Source organism: Amblyomma maculatum, chromosome 6 (assembly GCF_055883805.1).
Source record: "Amblyomma maculatum isolate TAMU_Amacu chromosome 6, ASM5588380v1, whole genome shotgun sequence".
In the NCBI taxonomy this organism is placed as follows: domain Eukaryota; kingdom Metazoa; phylum Arthropoda; class Arachnida; order Ixodida; family Ixodidae; genus Amblyomma; species Amblyomma maculatum.
The window spans coordinates 24802348-24816846 of NC_139349.1; the positions used below are offsets into that span (position 1 = coordinate 24802348).

The 14499-nt window shown below is 43.3% G+C and overlaps 1 non-coding gene across 1 annotated transcript; it reads left to right on the top strand.

The window, feature by feature from the left end:
• Positions 1 to 3378: 3378 nt before the first annotated feature.
• Positions 3379 to 3455, top strand: TRNAS-AGA (transfer RNA serine (anticodon AGA)). The gene has a single exon. It is a non-coding gene; the product is annotated as a tRNA-Ser (tRNA).
• Positions 3456 to 14499: the final 11044 nt, after the last annotated feature.

A 14499-nucleotide genomic window follows, 5' to 3' on the forward strand; every position in this document is an offset into this window, starting at 1 on the left:
TGTAAGTGAGGAAGATGGTCAAACATGCACGTTGGTTGCGGCAGCTGCTTCAGACACAGATATTGGCTCGACTACAGCTATCCTGGTTCGCTCTTAGGCATGCACCACAGTGCGGCTATGTGGTGAACCCTCGTGATAGTCGGAACAAAGCTTCATGGTCTTTAAATTGCGATCGGCGAACTAACACCGCAATTTATGCAGTCGATAAAAAGACGCAAAATACGAAGCAGCAAGGTTACGCTAGATGAGGAAAAATATGACCACCATTTCCAGGAGTCGGCGCATTCATACAAACCCGAACAGGGTTATAAAGAAAGAATGAAAAGTTACACACAAAAGCGGTACTACAATCTTCAGCCTGCCTTTGGCTGACGTCGTCGGTTTAAAAATATCTGGCATTCCTGACCAGTTCAACTCTCGATAGCCATGCTGGCACACATTTCTGCTCTATTTGCTCATTTACAGAAATTCGAATGGCTTCTCTAAAGGATGTCCTGGGCTGGCATCAACGTCACCATGCTCAACAAACATTCTGTCTGCCCTAAATATTCTGGCAATAAAGAAAAAAATTCCAGAATTTGGCGTAGTTGATAGCTTGCTTGCCTGCGGTAGCGAAGGATGGTGGTTTGTTTCCTGCCCTAGGTGCGACCATTATGGCTTTCATTTTTCATTTTTAGGAGGTTTAGGGCCGACTTGATGTCGACATATTACGCCCGGTGGCTATACAACTTTAGGGCAAATGCTTGCACTAAAGCTTGTCTATTCCAGTACGAGCGAGAATTCTATTCCCAGATTTTGCGCAGTCTTGCGCTTTAGTTCTGCTGCGGGAAGGCGTCATCTTGCCAGTGAGAGTCGTTTTCAGCGTCGGTTTGATCTGTTTAGAGGCCTGTCCACATCAGCGCATTCAGTCTACTGTCTGTTTTGCGCACGGTGACAGCGACTTCAGGACCTGTATATGTTTTCAGGGCTGATAACCGCCTATCGCTTCCAAACGTAACTCTTGCCACGTGCAGCAGCTGATGTATGGTCTCCTGTTATGTATGGAACACTTTTTCAACCTATACAGTTGTATCTGATGCCATCTTTACGTGAGCAGGGGGATGGAGAATAAAAGACATCCTTAGCCCTTCCCTGCCGTCTTCACGAAAGTGCGCTCCTAATAACCAGAGCTTTCTGAGATGTAGGTCAGTGTGATGTTGTTTTGCTTTTGTTTATTGACTCTGCCTGAGAGCTGCTAACTTCTCTCAGAGCTTCTGATCTGCTGCTTCTGAGAGGTTTACACAAGGATGTTATGAGCGATGTTAAGAGCAATTAAGTAGGCATTGTTTGTCTAACTTTACTTATTTGCGACTTTTGCTGCTGTGGGGGAAAATTTCCTCGTCTTCTTCTGCAGTGATCATCTTACGAGTTGTCTGCGACGGTATTCCACCGATATCGGGAGAGGCACCGCGATCTGCATCTTGTCCGCAGTTTAGCTTGGTGTAGACACTGAGTGAGACTGAAGCCTCGAATCGCAGTCCAAGCTAGCTCCAAGATACGTAGATTCTTTGCCCTCATAGTCCAACCACCGCTTCCCTGTGAGCTGTAATATTTATGGTTTGGGTTGGTGTTCCTAATACTGACGCGGTAGATATTTCAGTCCAATCCTTCATCTGTGAAATCCTGCGAGATTTCTTATACAGATGACATATGTAGGGCGGCACTCATCTGCGGGAACGAGTAGTGTATCCTCCTAAACTTACACGCCTTCACAGGTGCCTTTAGGCACACATCTGAAAGATATCCTCTTCCCATGCACTTGTAGCACATCTGCCGCTTGGGCTGGAATGGGAAACACTACGGGTCCACTTAGTTGTAAGCCACAAAAACTTAGATGGCTTATGTTCACAGAAGGTGACTATCGCTGTGCGCATCGAACCCAACATACAGACATGCAGTAGTCCGATCCGTTGCGTGCAGACTGCAAGCTAGTTCATTAGTTCCTCTGTCGATGTGCACACACATGGTCTGTGCATTACTCCAAGTACCACATCATCCGGTTAGGCAATCTATGTATTAGCCATATAAGTTGTTTGCTTCACAGTAATTGGCGCCAAGAAAATTAATAAATTGGTCCTATCGCCTTGCGAGGTGTTCCTCACAGATCGGAACCTGTGTGCTGCGTTGTCGGGGTGGGGCGTTCGACCGTTGTATCTGGAACTCACTGCTATGTGCAAGCCGTCATCACACTCGCCTGAAATTCCTCGAAAGCGGGCATCACCGTTTTTTCACTCGCACAGAGAGGCCCTTCTTCGCCTAATAGGACAGGCAGAGACAAAAAGGTTGCCAGACTGTATAATATGAACTTTGGAAACCTCGAGACAAAAGTTTATGAAAAGGGCGAAAAGGGTCTGACTGAGACCTTTGCTCTTTATGTTTCTGGGTAGCAAGGTTTCAATATGTCTGGTTAATAGTAATACTTTACAGCAATTATAAATGTTTATATTGGGATCATTGTGTTGTTATGACACAAGTCCCAAGCGTCGGAGGCAACCATAACTGCTTGTACGAGCTCACATGATACAAGGTATTGACACCTAAGCCTCACTGAAGTCAAACTACCATTTTGATGTCGCCAAGTGACAGCGTTTTGAGCCACCTGCGGCGGAGAATCGATGGGGCCTTGTGTACTATGCCTGCGACACAAGCTACCACCTCGATGCTTCATGCTTGTCTTGCTGTGTGGAAAGGGGGATGGGAGGATAACTGTGACTCTTACTGACCATCGCGTCCGACAGCTTGCGCTGTTTTAATCTTAGCTGTTTATTGCTTTTTAGGTTTAAAGAACATGGAGAATCGTCATAAATTGCTGCCACAAGTGTAAAAGCAAGTTTAATGAGGCTATGTTGCCAGCTTAGTTCTGTCCTCTTTTGTTCACTGAAAAATTAAAATGACTGATATCGCCTACGTTTTTCAAACAGAACGATGTTAAGAAATGGTTGTGTAAAACATGCACTAGAGCGCAATTTGTGAGCGATTGTTCTCATTGGCGCCTTGCAAAAATTGCGCTAACAGCAGCGCGCTGTACAATGTTTTTCTAGAAAAACTACGCCCTCTGGTGCCGAATGCTATCCTTTCGTAGATGCGTAGAAATTTAGTCGAATGACGTATTTGGCACAGCCATAACATTTCTTTCTTTACCAGAGTACAATATGTTCTCAAATTTTCTCACGTTCTCAAGTTGTCGCTACAACCTTGACCTTGTAATAAGGGAGTAATTACTCATTGCATCCACCCAAGCGCAGCCATACGGCTACAAAGGAAATATTTGACAAACACCATTCCCACTTCGAGTTATAGATCAATTCGCTCTCGCCCTACCATCTGGTCTGTTGACCGTCCTGGTTAGCTCAGTCGGTAGAGCGACTGCCCCAGAAAGGCGGTGGTGCCGGGTTCGATTCCCGGATCAGGCCGAATTTTTCTTTAAGTACGAAGTTTCTGAGAAAGCTGTATAGCTTTCCTTTGTAGCCGTATGGCTGCGCTTGGGTGGATGCAATGAATAATTACTCCCTTATTACAAATCTACTCCACCTTGGGGGATTCCCCTAAATATTTGACCAATCTTGACCTTGTTCCAGCTATGTTCTAAAAACGTTCCTCTTATAAAAGAAACTTTGTAGTGGTTCCACCTATAACCAGAGCCTGGGCTGTACTAGATAAGAATGCCGCGAGGTGACGACCTATTTCTGCTCGATAAGTTTGCATGTTTAGTTTCTTACGTGCTTAATGCTTATTTTTGCATTGACAAGTACAACCTTTTGGTCATTTGTGAACGGAAGTCATTCAAGTGATTTTGCAATAGACTTGACTCTGTTAAACTGAAAAAAAAAAGACTTACTTGTCTGCAGTAATGCCGTAATTTTCTACCGTCACTGCACAAAATATTGCTGTTGCTGCAGCACTTTTCAGGTTCACAACACGTTCACGGTCAATACCCACAGAGAAATTCTGTTTTCACAACAGCATATTTGTGTAAGTTATTTTGAGTGGATGATAAGATAGAGAGCCTTAAATCAGGTTAAGACGTAGCCCAATGATTCAACGCAATTACATTAAGCATGAACAAAATATTATCAGTGGAATTACATACAAAATGTAAAATAAACAATTACGCGTTCAGATAACAATGTATATATAGCGATTCTTCTGGAGTAATTGAAAGAGTAATACTTCGCTTTATTAATGTAACGTCAGCACTACAATAACTAAAGGCTATGTGCGGCTATGAGCCCTCTCCTATGCCCCCCCCCCCCCCCTCCCTTTCTTCGCATGCATTTGCTTGACTTCTGTAGTATAATTTTTTAATCGATACTGTTTTCCCAGATAACGACCATTTCTGCCTCCAGATATATACACCACACAGATTCCAAGCGTGCACCACACAGATTCCAAGCGAAAATAGCGACCAAAATGAAAGCAATCAATTTCGATGTAAGACGCCTTTTTTCTAGGTGTTTCTCAACAAAGGGCGCCTCAATCGTAAGAGCCTAAATTGCATTCTCGGGAGCAGTCGCTGATTGCAGCTTAAGAGGAAATTCCTTGAGGGTCCACTGCTAGTGGCGACCTTGTGCTATAAGCGCTGGCTCTTTAGTAAAAGCCATTGCTCTAATCGCCTGCAAGATGAGACTTGCACCGCGGGCGCTAAGACGGGATCTCGGCTTAGTCTTAATGATTCCTTGCCTCTGTCCAAATTGAGAGTGTAGACGTCGTTTGGAGCGTGAATCTAAGCTTCACGAAATTGGGGCTGTTTGCAGCCCAGAGTTGATTAATACCTTCTCCCGGAAGGACTGCGAGTAATGATGTGACAAACATGGCAGCGAATGTGACTTTGAGGTGTTATCGATTGCAAGTGAAGCTTCCAAATTCTTACCCTCCCCGATGTCTTCTTTTTCTCTTTTTCAGTTGGTAGTCTTCATGAGCGAGAATGATAACAAGCCAAGGTGAAGCAATAAGGAAATGCCGAAATGGGTTCAGAGTATCGATAAAGGAACCCAGTGGCAAGGAAGCAAGAGTAATCCAAATAAATTAACAGGACGTCACCTTTATGGCTAATATGCAGCCAGATACCTTTCGTTAATTCTTAGAGCCAATTGCGCAGAACAATTTTTTAAACTATTAGTGTTTTAAAGCGTTTATATGGGTCTTGGAAACCATGATGATTTGTTTCTATTGTTCTCTATATTTTTTACATAATGTCTTTCTGCAGTAGGTTCGCGCAAATAGTGAGAAGAGACTTTTCCCCAGATTAAAGGCAGCTTCAAGTGAATAATACATCGAAGTGAATAGGAAACGTATTGCCGTATAATCTGGCAATAAAGAAGCAAAAAATACTTTTGTAGCGGTAAGACACAGTCGGCTTACATCTCCCACCACAACAATGATGCTGCACACAGAGAAACAAATGTTAAGTCCAGTTTAAGAAACACTCTCGACGCAAATTATATTGTTTCTTTGTATTTCCCCGTCATATAACTTGAATAGTTTTCATTTTTGTCCCTACTCCCGTTTGCGTATTACAAAAACGGCGTACAAACTACTATCGAATAAGTGTTTTGTTGTACTTTAATCACGGCAGGAGCAACAGGCGCTTCAAGAAACTTCAGCGTTTTTAGTACCAGTGAAAAAATCATGCCTAAAACATTTTTCATTTTCCTGCAACCCACCATTAAAATCGCTGCATACTCTTATAGCGAGAGAAGAAAGAAGTTTCGCACAAAGCCTCGAATAGAAATGCGTATTTTCTTTTTCCCCTGCCAAGAAAAGCCCTTATTTTGGTGTTGTCAGATAAGTACATCCTCCGAAATGATGCGCCTCATTGGGTGCACTTTTGAAGGGTATCATTAACAAAAACTTTTCAGCGAACGCTGACGCAATGGGAATGCAATATATTGTTAGTCTGGTTACAGAAGAACTGCTTCAGTTGCCTTTTAGGTTATGAAGCGATAACGCGACTAACGGTTCGGAAACATTCGCTCAGCACAATTTTCCTGAGAAAATTACCGGATGTTCAGGGCCAGTCAATCTTTCAGTCAAATTACAGGCCAATGCATAGAGCAGCCAGGGGGTAATTAGGGGTAATCTTTGAGGCGGGGCACTCACATCGCTTAAAACTATCCTGTTTATACTTTTCTGTGCAGCATTCTCCTCTTAAACAAAATCTTTGCTTTCAAAACTTCAAATATATCGTGGGGAATCGCGCTGTGTGTATATGCCTGGAAGAAATAGTACACAGGTACGCTTAGTTACTTCATGTATTGACATTGCAAGAACTATAGTCGCTCTTGGTTCTTTTACTTCAACCGTTGTGCTCCCGTTTAATGGTTGCAGTTACGGACCCCTATACGTCTGATTGCGCGCAATTACAGCTTCTCTGTTAACGGCGAGATGTCTCCCCAATACTGTCGAAAATTCTACGTGGACGCAAAGGAGGTACATCAAAATGTATAAGGCAGGCTCATGCTCTCCTTAATATTTCGGGGCTTTATTTCCATGAATTTCAATGATTACACGCCTCACCGGGAACTGGGGAACGTCGTCTTCCAAAGCTTTCACGTTTATTTAAGAGATAGCTTATACATCTCGTTCGCCCGAAAAGCCGCCGGCGTTGTTATAGTGTAGTTGTAGTTGTCGGCACCGCATGTCGGAATAGTTCAGGGCTGCGTAAAAATTGTGTCATGGTAATTTGTAGGTCTAGTCATTGATTTTTGACACATATGTGATAGCCTAATAGGTAATGAATAGATTATGAATAACAGTAATTGATAACTTGATGAAATATATAAATGAAAACAAAATGAAAAATTCGGAAGAAGGGAGTTTGAAGGTGTCGAAACGCTCAGAATGAAAAGGTAATTTTTGATGATGCCAATTAAAATGTTAATGTCTGTAATTGATGAATGAAATAATAAAAACAATTAACGAAATAAAATTTTGACAAAGGGGGCTTCAAAGGTGTCGCAATCCAATGCTTGCTGATGCTAATAAAGAAAATGTAGAATATGTAATTGATCAATTAAAGAAATGAAATATTTGAAGAAAGGAAAAACAATTAAAAATAGCGGGCTCAGCGGCGACAGAATGATCAGAAGGGACAGCCAATGTTTGATGTGGCTAATAAAACAATTAGAGTGTAAATTGATCATATATATATTTGAAATACTTGAGAAATGAATGTTTGCAAAAGAGAGTTCAATGTAATGATGCAGAACTATCGATAATGCTATCGATATTTGAATCCCTATCGAACTATCGATGGTAAAAAAAAAAAAAACTATCGTATCTATCGTATCTAAAAATCTACCGTATCTGGACACAAAGTTGGTGCAGTGGTGTGAGGAACTAAATGAATTGGAAATAGTTCAAGTGCAGTGGTGCTACAAATCCGAAAGTGTCGAGCCTACCGCCAAAACAGTCCTACACGTGTTTGCTGACGCCAGCTGTGAGGCAGACATAGCAGTAGCCTACATTTGAGTAACAGATGCGGATAGCATTACAACTTCGAGCACCCTAATCAGCGAGCCAAGGGTCACCCCGATTAAAAAACTGACTCTTCCGAAACTGGAAGTGACGGCATGCCTCTTGGCTGCTATACTCAATAAATACATTCTGAAGAGCCTGAAAGAGGCACCGCAGGTGACGTATTTCTGGACTGACTCGATGATAGCACTACACTGGACTGTATACGGTATGGCGTTGGAATTCCCTTGTCAAACACTCACCTCCAAAACAGGCACCTCGAATGCAAACATCTGCGCGTTTTAGGAAACTGTAGATAACACATCCTAACGCAACCGCAAGAACAACTCTCTGATATCAAAGTGTGTTGCTGGGTGAGTTGGTGACTGACCATGGTAGAAGAAAATAGGACAAGGACATTGTACCCAAAAGCATTTGTAGCTTTATTGTATGTCTTGTCTGAATTTTGTTCCGCGCTTTGAACAGTGCCTCATTTTGAAGTGTTACCCTGAAAAACATACCAGAGAAATCTTTGAAGCCCTTATCATCGCCTCTAAAAGAGCTTCATGTGCAAGCATACCGTTCTGTTTCATGGTCGAGCCACGAGCTGGCCTATCTTAACTCTTAATGATGGTTTAACAAAACTTGAAATTGGGCTAGATGGTGCATTGCAACTTGACTGAAGATAAAACGTACAGGAAGACGCACACAAGAGAAGAAGACACAGGACACACGCTAACTCTCATCTGGTTTATTTGCAGCAATAACAGCAAATATATGCTGAAAAGGGGTCATGCGCAGTACATATCAATAACATAAAGACAGAGTCAAAATAAGGAATAGTACAAAACATGATCAAGGAATATCACAAAACACGATCAAGAAAACTGATATCTGCCTTCCAGAGCCGTACCGACGTATCGCTGACACACCTATCTCCCCTTTTCCCGATATGGAATGCCTCCAAAAGCTCTCGCGCTGTCTTATCACGGCCTCTGCCCAGAATCTTAATGTCAGCCATGATGAGCATGGCATTTTGTAGTGTCGAGGTAGTGGCCTTTCTTCTTTTTCTTTCTTTTTTCCTGCGCATCTGTCGCTCAGCGTATTCATACGCTCACGCTTTGAATACATTCAGTTGTTAGCGCTCGCGTTGTGTCTACTTCCTTATCGCGTCTCCTACTTAACGTCTTCGCTGAAACACCCAGTATGTGTATATATATATATATATATATATATATATATATATATAGAGAGAGAGAGAGAGAGAGAGAGAGAGGAATAGAGAGCGAAGTGTACGCTTCATTTAAAGAAACATTTATTGGACTCGACATTTCGATCAGAAGCTGGCCTTCATCAGGAGTGCGAAGGCCAGCTTCTGGTCGAAATTTTGAGTCCAATAAATGTTTCTTTAAATGAAGCGCACATTTCGCTCTATAGTTTTTTAAAGCGGCCTAGTATGTTAAATCTTCTCGCATCATATATATATATATGTATATATATATATATATATATATATACTGAGTGTCCGAGCTAAACAAGAACCAAGGTATAAAAAATACGTGGGTCCCTGGTCAGTGATTTAAATTCAGAGCCGTTAAGAGTCACCTGTGCTAATCTACAGTATGTTGTTTTCGTTCACAAAAGTTAAATAATTCGGAAATATTAATTAGCTGTTTCAAATTCTTACATACCTTCCTCTTGAGCAATACCAGTAAGCTGCTAATCATAATGTTTGAGTACCTTCCAAATGCGCTCCGTCCCGATCTTATTCTCCTAGTTATTTCCATTTCGTAGTCCGGATCTGCGGTCACTATCTATCCTAAGTAGACATATTCACCTAACACATCCAACTCATAGCTTGACATCAAGCCACTTTCAGGATTGAATGATAGGAAGATCACTTTCCTGTGTATATATATATATATATATATATATATATATATATATATATATATATATATATATATATATATATTGGCAAAAGGATGCATAACTACCGATTTGCAGAGCCTTCCACGACGGTGTCTCATAACGTGCGTGGCTTTGGGACGTAAAACCCCACGCACCCAAACCAAAACCTGCCTAATAACTGTGCGACATCAGCGCTCGCTAAATATCCCCAATACTCCGCAGGCCTCCGTTACCGCTCCTCTTTCTCTCTTTCCACAAAACATCGTGGATCACAATTCCATCATTCAATCAACGGCCTCTTTCACTGCGACACTTCAAACATTATTTACATCATTGTATGCAGCGTATGTAAACAACAATATATAGGACAGACAGCCACCCCATTCCGCCTTCAGTTCTGCAACCACCACGCCCATACCACGACCCCTCAAAATCTTCCATTATGGAAACTTATAAACCTAGAGCAGCGCTCTTTTGATTTGCTTAAGATAATTATTCTCTAGGGCGGGTTCGCAATGTGAATCAGTGTGAATCATGTTTAATTCACAAATTTTATAGGTACTATTCAAGAGTGTCTTAACGAGAAACCTGGAACAATTTAATTCATAGAAGCTCCACAAATGATACATCTTTTCAAACAGTTTTGAAGCGGAAGCTTCACTACGCCAGCCAGCTCGAGCCTTCAGCGTCAATGTGGCTGGGTGCCTGAAAGGGCGCCAACTCGAGCCCCTCCTTTCATATGGGAGGGTGACATTAGAATCAACCTGCCATGACATTTTAATTCACGATACATCTATGCCAACTCCGGTCGCTCCTTTGACATAGTAGGGTGATATTAGAATCAGCCGGCCAGAACTGTTTGCAATGACGTTACCCCTAGAACACGCCGGTACGTCTGGCTTGGCTGAAGCGTGACCTTATATGTGGGCTGGTAGCTTTCGCTCTCGCGTCATATCCTTAAAGGCTGAGGTTAAGTGTTCCCAATAATTTAGCGCCCTGTACTAATAGGGCGTGATAGAGGATTAATATAGCAGGCAAAAGAAGGTTCCTATTCTATCAAGGTTTACCGAGAGGTGAACCACCGCTTCTTTTTCGCTTATACCACTTTAGTATTCACGTAATATATCGTATACCACAAGTTTCCCCCCTCGTGAATTTTAAGACAACCTTTACTGTAGAGGAGAGTTAGAGCCCTCTCAGTGGACTCGCATCGCAACTTTTCAATGCTTTTGTTTTCTTCTCCCTCAAAACACTGAAAGGGAAAGGAGGGGGGGGGGGGGGTTATCATTAGTGTTGCAGTCTTCTGTTTATCAGATATTGCCAAACATTCTGCACGCACTAAATATAAAGAATCCAACGGTTTCAGAGTCCTGCATTCTATCGTAGCTTTTCTTGCGCTTTAAAAGTTGAGCTTCTAAAGGGTAGCACACTTGATTTTAACCGAACAAACTGTTTACGTGACCACAGGTCATGGCTATTACATGACATATATTGCTTCTCTTCGCACTTCCACGCCTGCGTCACACGACAGGCCGAATAGAACAAGGCACCGGCGAAGCTTAAGAGAGACAATGCCGTCGAACGAAGAAGCAGCAGAGCGTGTTCGGCGTAAAGAGAGGATCGGCTATAGTTGTGTCACTTCCGCTCTGGAACCAAGGCAGCGGAATCGCAATACAGGGCCGATGAATGTCGACAACGCGGAAAACAAGGCTGACCTGTGGTAGCTCTTGTATCCTGCGGAAAATACGTGAAAAGCAGGGCCCTTCCATGGTCATCACATGTTTGTTTCTTGGAGAGAAGAGAGGGGGGGGGGGGGGAAGAGGCGGGGGAGATTAGAAAGGCGCAAAATGCAGTCTTTTATTCAACGTTTACTACTTAAAGGCCCCAAAATTGCCTCTTTTTTTTTTTTTTTTCGTTGTGAGAAGGTGGTACGATCCGTCTGTTCTGGCTTCATTCACAGGCCGTACTGTATTCTGCCTAAACCGGGTCTCAATCTCAACATGCTTTTCAGGGCTATCATCATGATAAGCATCATCGTCATCAGCCAGACTATAAACACTGCAGGGCGAAATCCTCTCCCATATTGCTTCAATTAACCCGGTCCTGTGCTAGCTGCATCTACTCGTCCCCTGCAAACTTCTTTACCTCGTCCGCCCACCTAACCTTCTGCCGCCCCGTGCTACGCTTTACTTCCCCTGGAAACCAATGTTTTACCCTTAGCGACCAACGTTTATCCTGTCTTCGAATTTCATGTCCCGCTCATGCCCATTTCTTCTTATTCATTTCCACCAAAATGTCATTAACTCGAGTTATTTCTCTATTAACTCTGCCCGCTTCCTATCCCTTAAAACAACACCTGCCATTTTCCGTTCCATATCTTTCAATATATGCCGGAACGCATTACCACAATTGTCAATGGCCAATCAAACCATCTCTGACCACGCCTGCGAAATGAACGAGGTCGCTCTTTGAGCAAAAGCCAGCCGTATCAATCGCTGTGTAAAATTACCTATCTCCCTATATTGACTCGGTTATAAACAATCATGTGCAAGAACAGACCTCAAGAGACCGCTATAATGTTTCAGAAAATTTTGATGGACGACGATTTGAAATGCTATTTCTATTGCTCTTGCGCTTTCATAGAGCATTAAGCGATTTTCCAGCCGGAATTTATGCTTTTCCTTTAGACTCCTACTGCAGGCAGCACTTTTGCATAACCTGCGTAAATATAATGATATTTTACTTTCAGTAATGAACAAAATGTAGGTCGCAATATTTGGACCTCGAGCAGCTTTGAGAAACAAAGTATAAGATATTGCTTTTACTGTAAAGCTGCAAATGTGCTGCAGTTGTGTTACTCAGCATTTACACAGGACCAGTATATGCTGAGTATGGTGCTCGAACTGGGGTAGAAAATGGTTTGCAGTGTGTGCTTCGAGATGTGCGTAATTTTGGTCAGATAGTTTATCCTTACTTGCCCTATTCTAAAACTCAGTATTTTATTCAACATTATTCCCTACAAAGCGACAATCAATGGTTTCTTCAAGGAAAGATTAGCTGCTGCAAAGATGCTGACATGCAAAGTATGGTTGCCATTGGTTCGTATCAACCATTTCAGAATATAACTCTACTTTTCGTTTACCTATGCCTGGCTTTTCTCTGTGAACAGCCGTAGCTTGACACGACATCTCTGCCAAAGTCTTTTACCTTCCACAACGACTACTAACCTTACGCCATGTATACCCTGGAGGACAGAATTGTGCACAAGCCTCCCTTGCGGCAAAGCACTCTGAGACCCTGCGGCGATATGCGTGCTGGAAACTTTCGTCCTCCTTTTTCAGTTGCCGCAAATGAAGCGCATTTTTCATGACACAGTATCGGAAACATGCTTGCCTCCGGTGGATGATTTCTTTCGCGGACGAACGTTGCTGGTATTCCTGTGGAACCAGCCACACATGGGCACGACAGCACTGCCATCCCTCCTTACCCAAAATTTGGCTGGCAACCTTGAATCATTCTGGAGGGTAGAAGACTTCGTAAGCTCATGATGCAAAAAATAGCGCAAAGAACAGAAGGACAGAAAGGGTGACGCAGACAAGAGCTAACTCGCAACTAAGGCTTATAGCTGATTACACGCAATATACATGGAAAAACACATATCAAAACAGGCTCCCTCAGGAACTAGTCATGGGTAAAAAAAGCAACGCAGCAACACGTGTCACTTGTCAACGAAAAACCCGGGAGAAAAGACTTGTCATTAATGCTAAATGTTTTCTTCCCGGGTTTTTTCCTTGATGAGTGACACGTGTTACTGCGTTGGTTTTTTACCTATGACTAGTTCCCGAGGGAACCTGTTTTGATTTGTGTTTTTCCATATATATATATATTGCGTGTAATCAGCAATAAACCTTAGTTGCGGGTTAGCGCTTGTCTGCGTCGCCCTTTCTGTCCTTGTGTTCTTCGCGCTATTTTTTACATTATGAACGTTCACTAACTCGCCCAGATTTCTGCCTTACTTCATCGAGCAGAGCCTGGGGCCTCTTAAACCACAGCGAGAAAGCCTAATTATAGAATGTATGAAGACCTAACAGATATACAGCAAAACAGTGTTACGTTCTCAACTAAATTCCCTCTGGGCAAACAATAACAAAACTACTGCTCTTTCGCTAAAAAGAGAAGTAAGCATAGTTTACATGGCACGGGCCTTTGGTACAATTCTGTTTAGAATGTGTACTGCTCAATATTTCTTAATGTCATTCATCTCAGCCGCCGTGACTTTGAGCTTACTGTGAGCATTATTGAGTTGAGAACTTTATTTTTTGCCAGTGTAGGAGGCCCCCTGCTCTACTACCCATGCCCGGCATGCCGGCCTTGGGCATGGAAGACGAGTGTGCGCGACTAAGACAAGCAAAATTTTGTTTACTCACGGCTTCAGCCATTAGGCGATTGGCGTGCTGCGGTTGGATGGTAGTGTGGTCTCCGCAATGGAGTGTGAATCGCAGTGGTCATGGCGGGGACTCACTTTAAGGCAGCAATTCTATGAGTATGAGCACTGCTTCCCTCGCCACTGCCCACTTCTTCTTCCTCGTCCGTAGCAATATCGGCTTGTATGGCTTCCAAACCGTGCATCCACTTCTGAGCGTAAGCTGTGCTACACCGTTTCCTAATTTTATTCATCTCCGTTTCTGGACCTTAAACTTTGTTATGATTGGGCTTCTAGCCGCAGTTCGCGCGGCTCCGACAGCAGTCGACGACTGGAGCCGAGTTGGCGCCGGCGAACGCCTGACGCCCCTTTACGCGTCCAGGTGCTGCTCCGCATTGCATGGGTATACTGGGGGAAGCATCGGCATCGGAAAAGTCTGGACACGATCTGGACTTTGTGGCGCCTCAGCCCGCCGCCGGTGCCTTAGATTCACAACCTCCTCTCACCGATTCACCGTGGCAGATTCGAGGCGGGACACTACCGCGCTCGCTATTGGACCTCTTGGGCCACCACTAACTGCCGTCTCCGGGTTGGGCAAATCAGGTGTAACGATCTCCTGTACTATAACAGAAGGCGCGCTGCCGATAGTCGGGAGCGACCATCGAGAGCGC